Source organism: Pinus tabuliformis, chromosome Q (assembly GCF_031772625.1).
Source record: "Pinus tabuliformis cultivar Carrire ecotype Pingquan chromosome Q, CPIR1, whole genome shotgun sequence".
Taxonomy (NCBI): Eukaryota; Viridiplantae; Streptophyta; class Pinopsida; order Pinales; family Pinaceae; genus Pinus; species Pinus tabuliformis.
The window spans coordinates 891,956,999-891,977,443 of NC_142296.1; positions in this window are offsets into that span (position 1 = coordinate 891,956,999).

The following is a 20,445-nucleotide window of genomic DNA, read 5'->3' on the forward strand; positions in this document are numbered from 1 at the left end:
AATTGCTGAGAAAACAATAAAACGTAAACGAGTTAGCAGAGACCAGAGACAGTAACCATATCCGAGCTGCGGAAGCTCATGCACCTGTGCAAAACACAAGCAGGAATAGAGAGAAGCGGAATCTTGTATATGAAATAGTATTACATGAATCCGTGAAGGGTGGCCGAAACATTCCGCTGTGCACCAGTTCACTTGGAAGCGAAAGGTTCAGGGTAAGGCAGAGCACCATAACGTTGTTCAATATTGAAAATGAGAAACAAGCCGAATGCGTGAAACCCTTCATAAATACTTCAGCAGCTCTCGTTGCCGCGTGGCTTGATAACAGCCCTGGATTTGGGCAAGCTTATCACCATCGTCTGATCAGCAGGAAAAGAACCGGGAAAGGCAACCAAGTTTTGGCAAGTTCGAGGTGTCAGGCCGTATGGCATTTGGAGCGTTCGGCACGCAAAGGCACATGAAGGATTGTTAGCTAGCCGTTCATCGAGCCAGATGAACGATGTAAAATAAGCCAGCTGGATGAGCGCCGGAGTCGGTCAGAACCACGGCTTCAGCTTCCTCGGAAACATAAACCAATACATAAATATTGTAAATGCTATAAAGGAACATTTAAGAATGAGTACTGTTCAATGCATCTGTATATACCTTTGTAGTTGTATTTCGCATGTTACAAACTCACGGTATAATAAGTGTTATCCATTGTCAAATCGATATCGGATTATGGGTATGGGAAGATGTATATAGAAAATATTAATAACCTTTGCATGAGCGGGTGGAAATATATATTTATATATAATATTCGAATGAATTTGTAATAAGTAAACTTTGATTAGAATGCTCGATAACCATGGTATTTATAATTGGTTGGTGGTGCAAAGAAAATCAATATGACATATATGCATGATTATATAGTGGTAAAATTAAAAAAAAATTGAGATTTGTAATTGGTACGTGACAGCTACTTAGAGAAGGAAAGGAGGGTATAGTGCCTAGTCAAGCATTTAGATGGCAAGTGTGTAATCTTAGTTATTGTAATGCTTTTCATAATAATCTTTTTCCTAATAAGTATTTTTTATTTAGGTTTATTGCGTTGATAAATTGCAAAGTATGGTTAAATTTGGTATAGGTTTATTTAATTCAAGATGTATTATGTATTGAGAAAGATTAAATTTTTCAAGGTGTAATTTTTTTTTTAAGTCTTATATCGAAAAAAGTTTACATTTTAAGGGATTTGATCTTTTTGGATGCATGATAAATCTAGAGTTAAGATGGTAAATATAATATTTAATTCATATAGAGAAATTTTCTCTATTCTTTTTTTAAATATAAAAAGAAATTAATCAAATCTCTTTATTTTTATTTTTATTATTTATTGTTTTTTATTAAAAAAAATTATAAACTATTTTTTTAGCTTTGTTTTATTTTTTAACTAAATTTTCTCATTTCAATATTATAAATTATTAGTTTTTTAATAGAAAATTATGAATACATTGTTATTTTTAATATTATGAATTAAAAGGACATGTGTCAACTCCACGTTGAGCACGAATGAAAGTATACATCACCCTCATACTGGGTTGTAGAATGCGCCTCTCAGTGCAAAAAATTTAGTTTTTTTCGTATTGTTATTTGCTTTTATTTTTTATTCAAAATGTAATATTAAATACTAAATACAATTTGTATATTTTTATTGACAAAAAATGTACTTTAAAGATCATAAAAATACTATAATAATAGTAGTAGTAAAATCTATAATAATTTTGAGGATCGCTTGAGTTGATTGGCTTCCTGATCGCGCTGACCCTTGACCGCCTTTGCTACCTTCCAACTTCCATGTCCCCTCCGAAATCCTCTTTGGGGGGAGGCCATCACCCCCACCTGACCCTGCAGTAGCAACCTTCCTCACTCTAATCTCCTCCCTTGGTCCTCTGCATGATGAGTTCTTAGTCTCAAAGTTTGCAAATTCTTGGAATCCATCCCTGAAATTGACTTTCCTCCTTCAGTTCCTCACAAACATCTCTTTCCCTTGTTGAGCAAGGCCTAGTAGAGAAGTTCACTTGTCTCTAACCTTCCCTAAAATCGGTACACAAGTGGATTGAGTGGAACTGGTCCACCAAAATCAAGGGGAAAATATCAGCTTGCTTTTGTGGAAGAGGGTTTTACACCTTATACTTCAAAACCAAGGAAGACAGAGATTTAATCTTTAGAAACGAGCCATACTTCATGGACTCGAGAGGTCTTTACTTAAACTTATGGAACCGAGACTTTGATCCATAGATCGACATTCCCAATGTAATTTCGATATGGGTTTGTCTCCCTCACCTACCACTCCATTTTTGGGGAGAGGAATTAGTAAGAGATATAGGAATGTAATCCTAAAATGCATAGATCAAAGTGAGCCAAAAGAGAACATGCATGCATGCACAAGGATCTGCGTGGAGGTCGACTTAGGAAAAGGTCTTCTTGAAGCAATAAAGCTCAAGGTTGACAACTGGTAGCATATATAGCAGTTTGACTATGAGTAATCACCCTTCAAATGCAAGGTAAGTCGCGAATATGGTCATTTTGCAAATAAATGTCCAAAAAAATCAATAACAGAAACTCAAGAAAACAAAGAAGAGTAATGGGAAACAACCAGACATAAAGCCATCAATACCAAAAGAAACCCAATCCCAAATGGGCAATCTCAACTTGGTATCCCTCCTTCGGCCCCTCATTCTTCACCTTCTATCCCATATCCCATTAATGCCAACTTCTCAAGTCCCTTAGGAGCTTCCATTCCTTGCTCCTCCAACACTTTTTAAAATCCTAGCTAACACACCTGTTGATCCTAATGACCAGCAAAATATAACTATTGAGCAGGAAGATGAGGAGGCTTCAAAAGGTCAACCTCCCCCAACCCACCCATGCTCTAACTGCTAAATTGGTGTTCTTGACCAGACAAGATATACTCTCTACCCTCCTTAAAATCTAGAAGAAAGCCCAAGGATCCATGAATCAACGCATGATGATTCTATTTTTCCTTCCTCTAATCTGACCTGTATTCCCTCATCCCAATTAACTCCCTCCTTTTTTGGCATCTTGGCCAGAACCAAGGCTAAGGAAATTGTAACACCTAGAGAGGGATCACAAAAGAGATCTAGAAGAAAGTCCCATAAGGAAGTTTGTGATGAGACAACATAAAAAGACATGGCATTGAGCATTCAACAACCCATGGAATCATTCGGGAAAGGGAAAGAAATGAAAGAATCTTTGACCTAGGCAAGGAGAGTTAAGGACTCTGCCACCCCTTCCCAAGGTAAATAATGATTATGGTCTCCCATAATTGTATAGTACTTGGAACTGCTCCAAAAATAAGTGCAATAAGAGATCTAGTTAGATTAGAGAAACCCACAGTCCTTCTCATTCATGAAACCAAATAAAATGAGGAAGAAATGCCCTCTACAATCAATAAAATTGGTAAATATATGAAAGGAATAGAAATCAGTGCTAGAGGCACATCAAGAGGTATATGTACAATATGTAACATATAATCATAGATATAAAAATTACACACTAGGAGAAACATTGGGTAAATAATGATTTCAAGAATAAAGAAAATGGAAAGAATTTGACAACTTACAATATCTATGGCTTGGCCCACTACGTAGACAAGGAATAATGTTGGAACTCCTTGGCACTTAAGTTAGATTTAGAAGGTAGTCATTGCACAATACTTGTAGGTGATCTCAAAATGGTAATGAATCACAAAGAGAGAAGAGGTAATCTTTATCTCCCTAACCCATGTAGAGACAAACTGGAAAACATAGTGGTTGATCATAGCTTCATATACTTCAAGCCAAGACATTGGAAATTTACCTTGAGTAATAGACACCTTGGTCTTGGCAACATCGAAGAATGACTAGATTGGTTCATAGTCCACACAAATCTCATAGTTGTCTCTACCTTAGCATCACCAAAAAATGTATCTACAATAATATCATATCACAAGCCTGTAAGTATAACCTTTGACGAAAAAGGAAACTTTGGTCCTCTTCCTTTCTGTTACAATCCTCTTTAGTCAAGTCAACAAGGATGTTTATTTTTTGGTTGAACAAACCTAGCACACAAAAATAGATGGCTCTCTAAGATTTTTTTGGGAGTCAAAACTTGAGTTTTTCAATTCTACTCTCAATATCTGGGCAAAGAACAACTACAGGGGACCCACCCATGAAAAGAGTGCCATCCAAAGTAAACTGGAAGTAGTGCAACGAAGATTGGAGAATGAAACAGAGACAAAAGAACTCCAAGCGCAAGAAAAAATATCTACTGGAAAATCTACCAAATAAATAGAAGAGAGGAAGATGATTGGAGAATCAAATCAAGAAGTATTTGGGTCTAGGCACGACACAAAAACACAACCTTTTTCCATAACCAAATAAGGTTCGAAGGAATAAAAATAGTGTTCATTTTATCTACAAAGAAGGGGATACTTTGGTCGGGTGGAAGAGATCAAATAGGAAGCCCGTCAACATTTTAAAAGGATCCTAATAGTTTATCCCAAGCTAACTGATTATGAGGAAATATTGAGCTCAATTCCAAAAATGGTAATTGTAAAACAAAATGCATTATTACTCAAACTAATTACAGAGGAAGAAATGCAAAATTTAATATGGGTCTTGCACCCTAAAAAGTGCCAAGGCCTGATGGATTCTCCATATCCTTTTATAGATCCTTTTGGGGGCTCATCAAGAAGGAGCTCCTAAAAATGATCCACTACTCCCAAAAGTAAATAAAAATTGAGGGTGGAACCAGCTTGAACTTTCTAGCCTTAATCCCCAAACAAATCATACCTTCCTCTTTCAATATATTGGCTTAAAATTTTAACAGGGATAGACCGTGGGTTCAGACACAAGGCACCAACAAAACAGTTCATCATTCTAGCATTACACTGGCATTTTCACCTCACTTAATGAGAAAGAGAGGTGTCGCACCCGAGGCGTGCCAAGACTTAGCAAAATAGGGGATTGCGGTATGGAATCAAAGAAAAACACAATAGATATTCCATTTCATGTATTCATATTATAAGTCTCTCATCTACAAACATATAATATGTGGAAAGGATAGAATTGCAACATAAATAGAAATAGTAGAGATCATTATAGCTTATACTTTAAAATTTTTAAAGGGAGACAAACACTCCATCATAATTCAAGCACACAAATGATTCCCGCAACTCCCTTTCATTAACCACCAGATCATTACAACATTACATCATAACGGGCTCCTCATTACAAGCAATAACACCAATCACTATTGGATTAGATTACATAACAAAATTCATAGAGAGATCATGAATAGTAACGAGTTTTTTGAGGAGAACAATGGTAACATTTTAGCATGGACTCTCGATATCCCCTTTCCGCTATCTTCCCTTCAGATTTTATAGATTCCCTTCCGTGATCCTGCTTGCTTGATCTGGTCCTTATCTCCTTAGATTCCTTCAAACTCCAGCGCGATTCTTCTTCGCTGGCGACCTCTACAAACTTTGTCATGACTGCTCTCTTGCACACTTATCCTTGTTTGTAGGTTTTTGCAAATTCCATCATAACTGACTCTTCATTTCTCTTGTGCGCCTCTCTCTAATCATTCTTGGCATCTACTTTTTTCAACCATTCATTTCCCTTTTTCCGGCGATATCCTAGGCAACTATTTTCTACTCAAAACCTGATCACAAATTTCCAAAATTTTCTTTCCCAAAAATGGACCCAATAGGCCCGACCACAATCTATTGACTCGTCCTTGAGTCAATCTACTACTAGCACTTAATATTTTTCTTGTTTTTGTGGTGCATCTTCCTATGTTTCCTCTTATCGTGTCACAGGTTCACCTTCAGACGAAGGATCCGAATCAGGCACTGTCCAGATAACATTAGCTTTAAAATGAGAATATTTATATATAAGAGACTTCCAGGAATCCAAAAGAAATATAGTCTGCTCAAGAAATTAAGAGGTGTGTTCGATAGTGGGGTGTTCAGGGCATGCATTCATCATGGCTTGCCATCGACTATCTACATCAGAATTGAGTTACCACAACTTCATAAAATCGTTATGAGCAAGTAGTTTCAGGTCACACAACATAGCTTTAGAGTTGTGTGAGTCTTCTTCCAACTGATGAATTTTCTTTTCCAATGAATCAACACGAGAAAATAAGTCATGTTGTTGATTGAAATCTCCAGTAACTATAGCTTGATTGAAAAACTGTTGTGCTTACTGGCATAACTCATATAGTGGTTGATTCTTCTTTGCAAGTAGTCCGACCTAGTCTTGAACTTGTCAGAAGACCTCTTGAGAATCCTCAGTAAGTTGTCAGAGAGAATATTTAAGGGAAGGAGCATCAACTATTTTATTCTAAATCGTTGCATTATATTGATTTGTTGGGTCTAGGAGAGCCTTTCAAGCAATTGCAATAGTGTTATGCAACCCTCGGTTGACAACAACAAGTTTAGTACAAGTGGCTCCAATGTGATCACAACATTTCGAAAGAGAACAAAGAGAAAATTCCTTTGGTGCATTAGGAATAACATCAATGATTGATGGCCATAACTTCTAAAATTTATCACTAATATCTTCAACTTAGTGCTCTAATTCTTTTTTTTCATAGAGAAATTGGTCTCGCTCAGTTGTAATAGCAAGGATCTTTTGTTGTTGTTGTTCATGGTTAGAGACTAAATAATTGTGTTGAGCTTTCACATGATGGGAAACAACCTCAATAAAATTGAGGATCTATGAAGAATACTAGTTTTTAAAATCACCAGATGAAATAATATTGGGCAAAGGCAACCAAGCCTACAAAGGTTGGCCACTGCCCATGGAATTCAGAATGACCCCGCGGGGAGGTCTCATGTTCATGGCTCTTCTCCTTGCAAACTAAGTATGAATCTCATCAAAATTTTGTGATGATAATAAAGGAACAATATTACGAGTTTGTGCCACATGGCCCAAGACTTCGTGACACCGGTCAGGGTTTTTTCTGAGCTGCACAATCTGAGCTACTAAAAATTCTTGACATGGTGTCGGATGCAAGGTATTGGGTTCAGATACAGAGATAGTATCAATAGGAGTGATATGCACATCTGATATGTCAAGGTTTTACTCAGTAATAGCATGAATAATAAATCAAATTCCATCTCAGACTCATCAATAGGAGGGTTTCATGTATGTGAAATGTCAGATATGGTAGTAGAAGGAGATGTTGTATGAGACGATGGGTTATGGGATAGGGGAGAGTTGGCAGATGGAAAATGAGGGTTTACTTTAATTATCTAAGCACTGGAAATAAATCCATGGGGCTCTTCATCCGTGAGATCTACAATCTAGGAATGACGATGGGGCCGATTATTTTGAGCCGTAGTGGAAAAAGGGCAAAAAAATTAAGAGTATCTAGCACTATTGGTTGGGAGACAAAAGCAAGGTCCATGGTAGCAAAAGAAACTGGAAGTGTTTTGAGAAAAGAAGTATTAAAAGAAATTTCAGTATTGATAGCAGAAGAAGATGGTGTAGAGCTTACCAATGGGCTAAAGGTTTCCAAACTATTACGTGTAGAAAAGATAGATTCCTGGAATTTCTTGAGGATGGGGTTGAGCACTTGGTCTGCAATATGCTTCCTAGATGATGAAGGACTTTCCCCAGATGGCAGACCCGACATCATTACTTGAAATGAATAAATATTTTTTCCATCTTGTACTTCACAAAGGATTTCTAGTCAGGAGAGGAAATTATTGTGAAATACTTCCTCAAAAACGTAGAAAGGCAACAACTTCATATGGAAGGTTTCAACGTTGACAACTTTAGGCTGAACATAAGTAGTTCCATGGCAGATGTCAAACCAAATAGAGTGAGAGTATTCATCCATAATTGGTCATGGTACTCAGGTGATATTCTTTGTAATTATCACCAACTCGGTATACCAATTGGCGAAAGATTCTTTGTTAATTCCCTTACTATTGGGGTCACCTTGTGCTCTCCATGGGATATAAGCAAGGACCAATAGTTTATCATCTAATATTTGAGTTGGTTGTCTCCATTTGAGTGTGCACCATTTCATCATTGCGATAGTTATTACTAAGTATCCAGAAGTAAAATAGGTAACCCGCTTATATACATCTGGACAGGCCTCAAAGAATTCATTCAACAAATAGATACACCAATTCCGCTACTCACCATGGTTGCAGGATTTAGCAACAGAGATGACATCTAAGGTACAATCACCCTAGGTGTAATGACACATAATATTTTGAGCTATAATGTGGCCTGCAAGCTTTATCTAGGGATTATTAATCATGTCAATAAAAAATCCTTGCCCACCCACTGAGTACCATACTTAGTGTAGAAATTATCATCACCCTTCCTGCTGGTGTAGAAATTTTAGCTGCTGCAATAGGATTTCAATAGTGAAATTTTCACAACAATGAAGAACTTCAACAACGACGTGTATATTATATAGGAAAATCTGACAAGATGTGGGGTGAATGGAGCATTAACTAATAAATAAAGTAACTTACCAAAATCGATTCAAATCAGGATAATAATGATGACTAGGATGCAAATCTCAGTTGGATAACATAAACAACTTGAAAGGTGGATGATAATTATGGTCAATTAATGGGGAATGATGACAAATTCAAGAAACGAATAACCATAATTTGTTAGAGGGAATTATGGGAAATATTATAATAATGAATTGAAAAGACTCCCTTAATTATTATAGACTTTGACAAACAGGACAATTGACATGTGTTCATCCCCAACCATAATTAGTTACGGTGGGCGACAACTTAACTGGGCTAACAAAATGGATGCAAGTACACTTATAAGTGCAATTGATTAAAAAGAAAAATTGATATGATTGACTCAATCCTAAACCTAACCATGGCCTCCTTTCAGAGATCAACAATTACTTGAAGTTTATTAGTAATAGAAGGGCTTCAAGTGTGTGCCATTCACCCACCCTGGCAAAAGAATTCCATCCAGTTGTGAAATTTTAATGGTTCCTGAATCTCGTATCTCCGCAACGAGGAAAGGACCAAGCAAATGCATTTGTAATTTCCTTGGATGCTTTAAATATTTGTTATCATAGAGCAAGACCCAATCGCCAATAAAGAAAGACTTAATATTTATGTGTGGGTCATGCCAGTTTCATTCCTTTTCAACATTTTAGTGAAAATATACCAAAAACCACACTTCATCCAATTCCCATAACTCCTGTAACTGTTAACACCCCAATAAACTCACCTAGGTTGTATATCAGTAATGCTCGGGAACATTACAACCTCAAAAATTTGCTGGATAAAATGATGGATGAATGAAAGAAACGCTGCATATTCAAGCCAGATAACCAATTCTACTATGATTGACCCCAGACATGGGTGAACACCCCCAGACTACAAGGCTTTTAACCACCAATTACTCACAGTTTAAACAAAATGTGATGATGGAGAAGACTGACTACACCAAAAGATACACAGAACCCTGTGATGGCCAGTTGCAACCAGTTAAAAGGTCTGTAAATCTATTATTTAATACATAGACAGGATGACAGCTCTCTATGCATTAAAACAATAGAAACCTACTAGCAATTTCAATGAAATAGCTAAATTATAACATAGAGGTGGGATGACAGCCCCTCTGATGCTAAACATTCACAGTAGATGAATAAATACAATACAGGCACAACCTGGAACATAGAAGAAGTGAAAGGTGAGCAGTTGACAGCAAAAGAAGCTTGTATTAGTTGGAAATGAAGACCAGAATCTGCAAGTTACATAGTAGTTACAGTCTCCAGAAGTTGAAGCTCACAGCAGAATAACACTCATCTAACAGTCATCAACCTATTACATCATTTTTTTGGGTATATATAGAAGTTGTTTACAAAATATCTCTGCTAAGCTATGCGTGGAGGTGTCTTAATGGATCACCAACCACATTTACAATTAGATATGGGTCCTCTGCTACATTCTGACTGTTTTAAATGAACAAAATGGCTCTTTTGTACTTCAGTGTCCTTCCTGAACAATTGAAATATTATCTTCATAATTTCCAATAACTGTTGCTGTCATTGAACTGCTCGAGGAGCATTCTCCTCGTCCTTGGCCGTGCTGTGTTGAATGCAGGTGGGTGAAGAATTAATGCGCAGATGGCTGGAGGACGATCACCTTCATCTCTTGGAAGCGCAGGGCAGGCCAAATCATGGAAATTGCATTGAAAACCAATGAAGAGCTAAGAACAAAAGATAGCCGTCGGATGGTATGAATGAACGACCAAGATCTGATCTGAGGGGTTATCGGGAAGAAATTTGAACGGAGGATCAGGATTTAATGAAAGTCGTTGGATCACCGTCGGGCAGATCTGACAGTGATTGGGGGTAGAAGATGCAGGATAATTAACACACGGGGAGGACAACGGTATGATGGGTGGGTGGCTTCCCGGCACTGCCTTTGGGCTGCAGGTGGTAATCGTGCAAGGTGATGCGACACAGTAAGGTTAAGGCATGTGGCAGACGAGATGGTGGGGAAACCGCTTTCCTGGGAATTAATAGGCGCGCAGGTAACGAAAAAGGGACGAGCGACTGCCATCGGATGATGAAGCATGATGATTGAACGACACAGAATAACTACACGGGTTTACTGTTGACACGACGGGTGATGTGACATGTAAAGTTGCGGGCCCAGGCTCTATTAAAACTAATGGTTATGAATTATATTATATGTGTGATGTTATAACATAGGTTAATATGACTTATAAAGAGCTATTAGGGTTTTTAACGTTGAACATAAAAAGACCCGGGGCTAAAGGGAAAAGGGGTACACGGGGTTAAAGAAAGGATTAAGTGGGAAAAACGAAAAAGGGAAGGGTAAAATGAATCTGCCATGAGCTCCTTAATCACCAAACCATCATTTTCCAATTCAGATTTTAGCCCTTATACACTGAATTTGTAGCAGATTTAACAGTAACCATTCCACAATGGATTCATCATCTTTCATCTTAGTGTCTTTTGCAATAAATAGGTTAGGTACAATAAGCTCACTCGGTACTACAACTTCTCGACCGTAAACAATCTGGAATGGAGTATACTTGTGCGATCACTTCATAGTAGTACAATATGCCCATAATGTAGCTATTACACATTCATCACAATCGTCTCCATTTGTATAACACATATTAGTAATTCCTTTCTCCAAAATATTATTAAAAGCTTCAACTGTACCATTTGCCTGTGGATGATAAGGGTTTCTCTTACGGTGTTGAGTCATACAATTCAACAACAATGTATCAATAGTCTCATTAACTAAATGTGACACTTGATTGTTAGTAAGGCTCCTAGGACACATAAATATGGTAATAATATTCTCAAAGATAAATCGTGCAACAATATCAATAGTACAATTCTTAACAATTGCAACTTCATCCCAACTAGTTAAGCAGTCTATTATTGTGATAATATATCGAGCATGATAATGTTGCTTAGGAGGATTGATGGGACCCAAAAAATTAACAGTCCACTTTTAAAAAGCTTTAAGTGCATGAAAAATATGTATTGGAAGCTCATCTCGCTGCGATGGTTGACCAAACCACCCGAAAAAATCACACTTTTTGGCATACTCTTTTGCATCCTTAAATAGAGTGTGCCACCAGAGCAGAGGTTGCAGTACTTTCTTGGTAGTGGTTTTCCTCCTACATGACCTCCTACCACACCATAATGACTGTTATGAAACCAGCTCAAGAAAAGATAGAAAAGATAGATCAACGCCTTAGAATTCAGCCTCTTCGAGGGGGCAACCTCATTTACATTACATAAATGAACAATTCTTGGATGATTCAAATGACAAAACCTCCTTTCTATATATAGGAGTCTAAGGAGTCACAATATAATCCAACCGACCTAACAATAATAATATAAAGCCACAAAAATAACAATAGAGGGATTCTATGGGGCATAGTAATAACAATATGGGGGCAATAGGGGCACAACAATATTAATAAGGGGTATAACTACAATAGTAATGGGGTAATCACTAGTATTATAGGGACCAAACATGCCCCTCTCCTTCAAAAAAGTGTTGTCCTCAACGCTTGAGTAGTTCTGGATACTTCTGCATAAAATTCTCATCCTCCCATGTGGAATCTTCAACGAATAAGTTCTTCCACTTGATAAGATACTCTGAAATTGATCGATTCCGTAGCTGTCGAGTTCTTGTTTCTGTGACTGCTTCCTGTTCCAATATAATTTTTCCTTCCTCGTCAAGTTCTGGCAATATTGTTTGAACTGGGAGCTTGTCGCCTATAACCTTCTTTAAACATGAAACATGGAAAACTGGGTGCAATCGAGAAGCTGCATGAAGCTCCAATTTGTATGCCATAGTACCAATCTTTTGCAACACCTTGTATGGACCATAATAGTTTGGTGATAATTTATTATCCTTCTTAGCTTGCTTGAGGGACATTTGCTTATATGGTTGTAGCCGTAGGAATACCCAATCACCTACATCAAAAATTCTTTCACTACGATGTTGATCTGCTTGTTGTTTCATTCTATTCTGTGCCAACATGAGGTTATCCTTTAAGAGTTGGAGGACTTGTTGTTGATGTTCAATGTGATGTTCCACTGCCTGAACCTTAGAATTTTCTCTTAAATATGATGTGATGGATGGTGGTTGATAGCCATAAAGTGTCATAAATGGGGTCATTTTTGTTGTTGTATGGAAGGAAGTGTTATACCACCATTCAGCCAGAGGCAACCATTTGACCCAGTGTTTCTGTTTATCAGATACAAAGCAATGAAGATATCCTTCCAAACATTTGTTTACTATCTCAGTTTTCTATCAGATTGAGGATGATAAGATGAGCTATGAGCTAACTGAGTACCAAGACAAGAAATAATTATGTCCAAAAATTTCCAGTGAAAATGGGATCTCTGTCACTTACAATAATCTTTGGGTTTCCATGTAGCTTTTGAATTGTTTCCATAAATGCGGTAGAAACTATACTGGCTTTAAATGGATGTGATAATGCACAAAAGTGTGCATACTTGGTAAGTCTGTCAACTACCACCATGATGACACTCTTTCCCTCAGACTTGGGTAAACTTGTGATAAAATCCATTGAAACCTCCTCCCAACGTTGGCTTGGAATGGATAAAGGTTGTAATAGACCCGGTGTCTTAATTGTTTCAACTTTATTTTGTTGGCAAACCAAACATTCCGCCACAAACTTTTGAATATCTGATTTAAGGCCATCCCAAAAAAATTCCTTCTTAACCCTGTGGTAAGTTTTTAAAAATCCTGAGTGCCCTCCTAAGGGAGAAGTGTGCAAATCCATAAGAATCTTTTGTTTTAGCTGGGAATTCTTACAGAGGTATAAGCGATCTTTGTACCATAACGAATCATTTTGCCAGCTAAATGTATCAGACGTACTGGAATCTTGTTGTAACTTTCGAATAAGTTCCCATACTTCTTCCATTCCTCCCTTGCTTCATTTATCCAATCTGGTTGGATAATAGAAATGGCGCACAACAATGCTTCCAAATCCTCATCCTTTCTTAAGAGTGCATCTGCCACCACATTTTGCTTCCCTTTTTTGTAGATGATTTCAAAGTCATAACCTAACATCTTTATGACCCACTTTTGTTGCTCTTCAGAGGATAATATTTGTTGTAAAAAGTATTTAAGGCTATCATGATCCGTTTTTACCTTGAAGTGTCTTCCCATTAGGTAGGGTCGCCATTTCTTAAGTGCATGGAGTGTTGCCAACGTTTCCTTCTCATAAATAGCTTTGCTTAAAAACATTCCCTTGATTGGACGACTTTCAAAAGAAATGGGTCTTTCATCTTTTATTAGAATAGCACCAATTCCATTTCCTGAAGCATCAAATATAAATGTATAGCAAACCGAGTCAAATATTACACACGACACGCTTAATATTGAAAGGAACAGTAATCTGGGCTTCGATACAATAAGGATGAATCAAAGTTATAAAGAAACAACAATTGTGATCATGATGGAACAATAATCCCAAATCAACAACAATCACATTTAAGCGTAAACCATATATAAATACAGTAATACTGATTTATGCATATACAACACTGTTACTCTGTAATCGAACAACAATGGAAATTTGTAAGGAACAACAATGTTATATCAATGGTTAAAGGGACAACAATGAGATGTAAAGTTAGAATGAATAGCATAGCATTCATGTTACAGAGAATAACATTACTTAGTCAAGTATAAATGAAATATAACAAAACCGATATGTAAAACAACAAGGCACGTCAGATTACTAAACATAGCGAATAGAAGAGATCAAACCACACACGAATCGGAAATTATGGTACAGGAGAAAGTGATCCACCAGGGTCGAGCCCTTAGCCTCCAAGGACACATTGCTTAAGATTACTCCAGAATCAAAGATGGAACGACAACCAGATTTATATATTAAAACATCAAAACAGAGTTACAGTGAATCGTTCTTCAAAGAGAGTCGATGATCAAAGTTTCAAATATAAAGGAGAATTTCATAAAAACAACAAAAGTTCGTCCCCCGGGCTAGCAGTGCTGCCCCTTCTTATAACAACTGAGCGGAGATATCAACGATACAAAAAATCGTTAAGGTAGCGATCCCTCAGGATCAAAGGATCCTGAGGGAGTCGCCAAACTGTTAGCTCTCAGTTATCCTCTTGTTCTTTTGCGCTGATTTGGTATCTCCTTTTCCTTTTCCTGGCTAATATGCTCCAATTTGGATCGCCTTGTTTGCATGTGGTTCCCTGTCAAAGGGAAAACAGTTAAATTTGTCTTGTCTTTTCCTTTGGGGCGGTAATCTTTCATTTTCTCCTTTTTCTGCATAAGAAAAGGGTAATTATTAGTTATTTCATGTTGCATAGAAATCTTCTAGATTTTATCATACTTTCTTGTCATCTACCTAGTTCATGATGTAAAGGGATTATGAGTTTTAAAGAAAAGATAACAAAATAAATGATAACAACATACCTTCTCTAGTGCTCAACAAAGGTACTTCTTGATGTGAAGTGACTAGCTCAATTCCCCACCCCAATTGGGGTGATATATTGGACATGATGAAGATGTAGTCCCACCAAGCTTACAAAAAAAAAACATGAAAAAGTTTCCATCCTTTTATTTCCTACTAAGAGGTAGGGCTTGCATAAGGGTAGTAATTTACACTTTTACCCCTACGTGTTAAAGAATTGAAGAAAATATAAATAATGGTAGGAAATCCTGATAGCTATATTTATGTCGTAAGGCGTTCCCTCTGAAATAAATCTCCCTGTGGTCCTTGTTGTCCTCACTATGAGCCATCAGATCAAGTGTTAGACAATTAAAATGTTTCCCTCTGTTGATCACCGCAAAATTGTCAACTAATTCCTTGTCGCTCAATTGACTTGCTCATCAATTTTTTAGTTTGACCTTATTCTACAAGTACGCCATCTCTGCAATTCAGTGTATACCATCTTTGCAATTTGGAACCCTTCCAGGAGGTTCACAACCAAGGATATCATGAGTTGTCTTTCCATTATCAATGTATCCTCCTCTTTTCTCTCTTCTAATTAGGTGTAGGCATTGATTGACACCCTGTTGTGAAGAGTCATTGTGGTCACAGTGAGAAATTTATGTCTCTAAAAAGATTTACATAAAAATGTATCTCTTTTCTTTAATTTATTTTCGGTCATAGAGAGAATTGTTAGTAATCTTATTTCTATTTTCTTCTCACTACCTTGGTCACAGGAACCCCAACCTGCTCTTAAGTTGGATATTCAAACTTGTACCCAACCTTAGTCCCAGATCTAGGTTTTTTTATTATGGTTGCGTTGTTTTCTTCTAGGTTGGCACACTTTAATTGTAGGTTTAAATGACTTATAATGGGAAGCAAACCCCAACCTGGGGTTTCATCTCACACCTTCGGGCTTAAGCTATGGGGACTTTGATATTGTCCTCATTTTTGCATATTGTGATGAGTGGTATTTTAAGGAATACTACCACACCATCCCATGGCTTGCCCTGCCATTCTTAGATGAAAACAAGTAAAAACCTTGATCAGGTTTTTGAGGTTGATGGCATTCCGTGTCTTGTTGTTCAGGAAAAAGAGGGCAGATTTATAACCACTGAAGGTGTGGAGTTCATTGAAGAATATGGTGTTGAGGGTTTTCCATTCACTATATAGAGACTTGATGAGCTGAAGGCCAAAGAGGACACACCTCAAGGGATGCACAAAATGTGGAGTCCCTTCTATTATTTGATGAACGAGATTTTGTCCTTGGCCATGGAGGTGACCACGAATGGAGGTGCCCAAGTGAGTTAGTAAGATCTGCTCACTATCTTCATTATTATCATGTCATTTTTCAAGTATCAAATAATAGAAATAATCTCTACTTGTTAACGAAGGGGATTCATATACACGAAAGGTCAGGCAGAGTCCCTCATTGGACTCCTCGTCTTAGTTTGGGCTTGTGAATCATGATAACGCTGACAAGTGGACATAGTAAGTTGCAATTCAGTACTCTCATCGGTGACGTGGATGATTTAAATGTTTTGATTCTTGTAACAAGTCCCAATAGATATACAACAAATCAAACCTCCCCCTCGACTACTACTAATGGTGAGTCCCTCCAAGTCCTCAATCTCTTAGCGCACTATTTTATGAGCTTCAATAACACTTGCTTGAGGCACGAAGTGAGGTACATCACTATTCTTTTCGGGTCGGGCTTCAAACTAATAGAAACTTGTCATTTTCATTTAGATTCTCACTAATTTTATTAGGAAAAATGATCCCATTGGCAACCCAGTTCCCATGTTGAGTTAGGTAGGCATAGAAACCATCATGGTCTTTTGTTTCAGCATCCCTTTGAAATGAAACCTAATGGTAGGAATAGGGTATGGGGTCATTGTTTGATCCCGTTGGATAACCCATCGATCCATACACATTTCCTATCCCAAGATTAGTATAAGATAAGTCCTTCCCTCCCTTATTTCCTCAAAGAGTGAGCCGCAGGCTTCTTGCTTGGCCAAAGAAAGTGATCCACCGAACGAACCATTCTATCTTGGAATGTGGTCAGTGCTTGTCTGGAAGGACCTTTCTAGGCATATCCAAGAGTCTAATCTTGTTTTCCCCAAGCCCAACCATCCCTGCTTTCCCTCTCTCACACACAAGACACTTACTCACTATAGATATGTTAGATTCTTCCCTCCACTTTCATGTGTTGTTTTGATCTAGCCTTCAGTAGATTGAATTAGACCTACTAGCATACCCCATCCCCTATATAGGATTCTCCCATTGATGATTATTCCCATTGGATTATTCCCCTCCATGTTGCAGCATAGATTCTTTCTTGGTCGGTTGGTTTACAACAGCTCCTCATTTCTCAACGACCTGGTGGGTCCCGATCCATGCTACGATGAGTGAAATATGTAGGACCAATCATGGTAAATCACCTAATGGGAAATGACTCATTGAATATATCCTGTTGATTTTTGGAGCTCTTATTGCAACTGTGTGTTACCCATTCAATTTGGTGCTAGAGTACAGGCACCTAGTTTCAATAAGAGTCCATCAGTGTTGTGCAACTCAGCGGAACTCTTCAATCTTGACTTGGTTGGAGGAGGGCTCGTCCCGTGTCCTTTTTAGATTAAGAGCTCCCAATTTTTTTGCCATAGTGTATAGTAACAAGAGTAAAATGGAATATAATAGTCTAACTACTTCAAGCTCCTGAAAATGCTTCGTGTGTCCAACATCTCTTAATTCAAGCAAGCAGTCGGTCAAGAGGGTTGAATGAACCACCGTCCCATTAATTGAGGAAGGAGAAATCAATTCCAATCGTTCTCCAAGCTTTCTCTTTTTTTGGTTTGTTTTTCTTTTAAGTAATATAAAAAAAAGGTGCTTATGATTTGATCAAGAAGTGGGACTGGTCAAGAGGAAGAAGTGGAATGATCCAACCACTGGGCCAGTCATCTATTATGTTTTATTAAGAGTCTTTTGAAGATTACTACAAAAGAATTCCATGGTTGGCTTTGATCACGATGAGTGATATTTTAAGGAATACCACCACACCATGTCATGGCTTGCCCTATCATTCTCAGATGAAAATACAAAGAAAAATTTTGACTGGGTCTTTCAAGTCAATGGAATTTTGTGCCTTGATGTTCTAGAAAATGAGGGCAAAGTTAACCACTAAAGCCGTGGACATCATTCAAGACTATGGTGCTAAGGGTTATCCATTCACTATAGAGAGACTTGATGAGATGAATGCCAAATAGTACACCTTAAGGGAGGCATAGACTGTGGAGTCCCTTCTGCTATCTGATGTGCAATAATTGTCCTTGGTCATGGAGGTGATCAAGCATGGAGGTGGCTAGGTAATTTATTGAGATCTTCTCACTATCTTCATTGTTCTTATGTCATTATTCATATATCAAAACTTGTCCCATTCCCAAAAATAAAACAGGATGTTTTAACCAGGTAGAGGATAAACCTGCAATTACCTTGGAACCAGACCCAAAGCCTCTTGTAGAGAAACTTTCAACACACACACATGTATAAAACACACTATTATAATATTACACAAGAGTAGTGCTATGAGTCCCTTCAAACTTTCTTGGTTAATACTAAAAGCACGAATATTTGTCCGTAACATATGATAATATTATTTTACACAAAATTTGGCCTACGAATTGAATAACCTATTTTGACAGTCAATTTTCATAGCCATGGTTTTTGGAAGTTTTCTTTGGACTCACGGTTGACACTCTCACTCGCAAAAATAAGAATATATTATAACTTTAAAAGAACAAAATACTCTTCATATAATAAAAAAAGTATGTTGAAAAAAACACCATAAATTTAGGGGCCCACTACACCACATACCAGATTCACATTCACACCCTGCATCCAGTGACTTGGGTCTCAACAAAATCCATCCTTACTTATTCTTATCTTTTAACTGCCTTGGTTCAAGAAAATGTGAGTTGTTATATAAATTCTTTGTTTCTAGGCACAGATTATGTACCTTGAGCTGGTTTATCATCAAAATTCCAATCAACTCAGTAAAGTCATTATCAACCCTTCTAATGCAAACATTGGTTTTCAAAATCCTTCTAACATAGGGTCTTGTGATAGATTGTTCACTGAAAGAGCACACATTCCAGTTCCACTTTGAAATGAACTTTTGCCACATAGGATCTCAAAACTTGTTTGAATTTATATGAAAAAGGGGATGGCAAAACTTGGCCCATTCCCAAAAAGAAAACGGGATGTTTTAACCAGGTGGAGGATAAACTTGCAATTACCTTGGAACTAGACCCAAAGCCTCTTGTTGAGAACCTTCCAACAGAAACACACATGTATAAAACACACTAGTATAAAATTACACAAGAGTAGTGCTATGAGCCCCTTTCTGCTCAAAGAGGTTAAAATTTCATGATTAATACTAAAAGCACAAATATTTATCTGTAGCATATGATAATATTATTTTACACAAAAGTTGGCCTGTGAATTGAATAAGATATTTTTAGGCAGTGAATTTTCATAGCCATGGTTTTTGAAAGTTTTCTTTGGACTCACAGTTGGCACTATCACTTTCAAAAATAAGAATATATTATAACTTTAAAAGAACAAAATACTCCTCATATCAAAAAAATCATGTATGTTGCAAACAACACCATAAATTTAGGGGCCCACTACACCACATACCAGATTCACACCCTGCATCTAGTGACTTGGGTCCCAACAAACTCCATCCTTACCGATTCAAGAAAATGCCAGTTGTTATAGAAATTCTTTGTTTCTAGGAGCATATTATGCAGTACCTTGAGTTGGATGATCATCAAAATTTTGGCAAGGTATTAACCTTGTTGGAGATAGTATCGCCTTTGGAATGTGCCTTCAACTCAAGCTACATAATCCAACTTGTTCATCTGTGATTATTTTACAGACTCAGGATTGATGTTGAGTACCAACCAAGATTTAGGTTCTCCATAGTTCCCAATCTAATGCTAGATCCACCATATTTTCCCACATGATTTTGGTTCCAAAATAGGCTAGAAATATCCCAATATTTCCCCGTCCAAATACCTCATTGTGGTCATGGAATAGTATAATAGAATGTTGAAATGTTCAACATTCAAAAAGAAGACATCCATATTAAATCATATAAATTACCAATTAGATATTGGAACTTTGTATTAAAATATCAAAACCATGTCCAAATTGAAACAACTAACTTTATGGGCCAGAGCCATGAGATAATGAGGATCTCTCAAAATTCCTAGTGGATGTTTATATACCAATGTTCTTTAGGAAGACTGTGACAGTTATGGGTATGTCCAAAACTCAACTTTAATCATTTCAGTATGCTAAGAAGATTGTCCACACCTATTAACAAATTCCAATATTCGTACTTGAC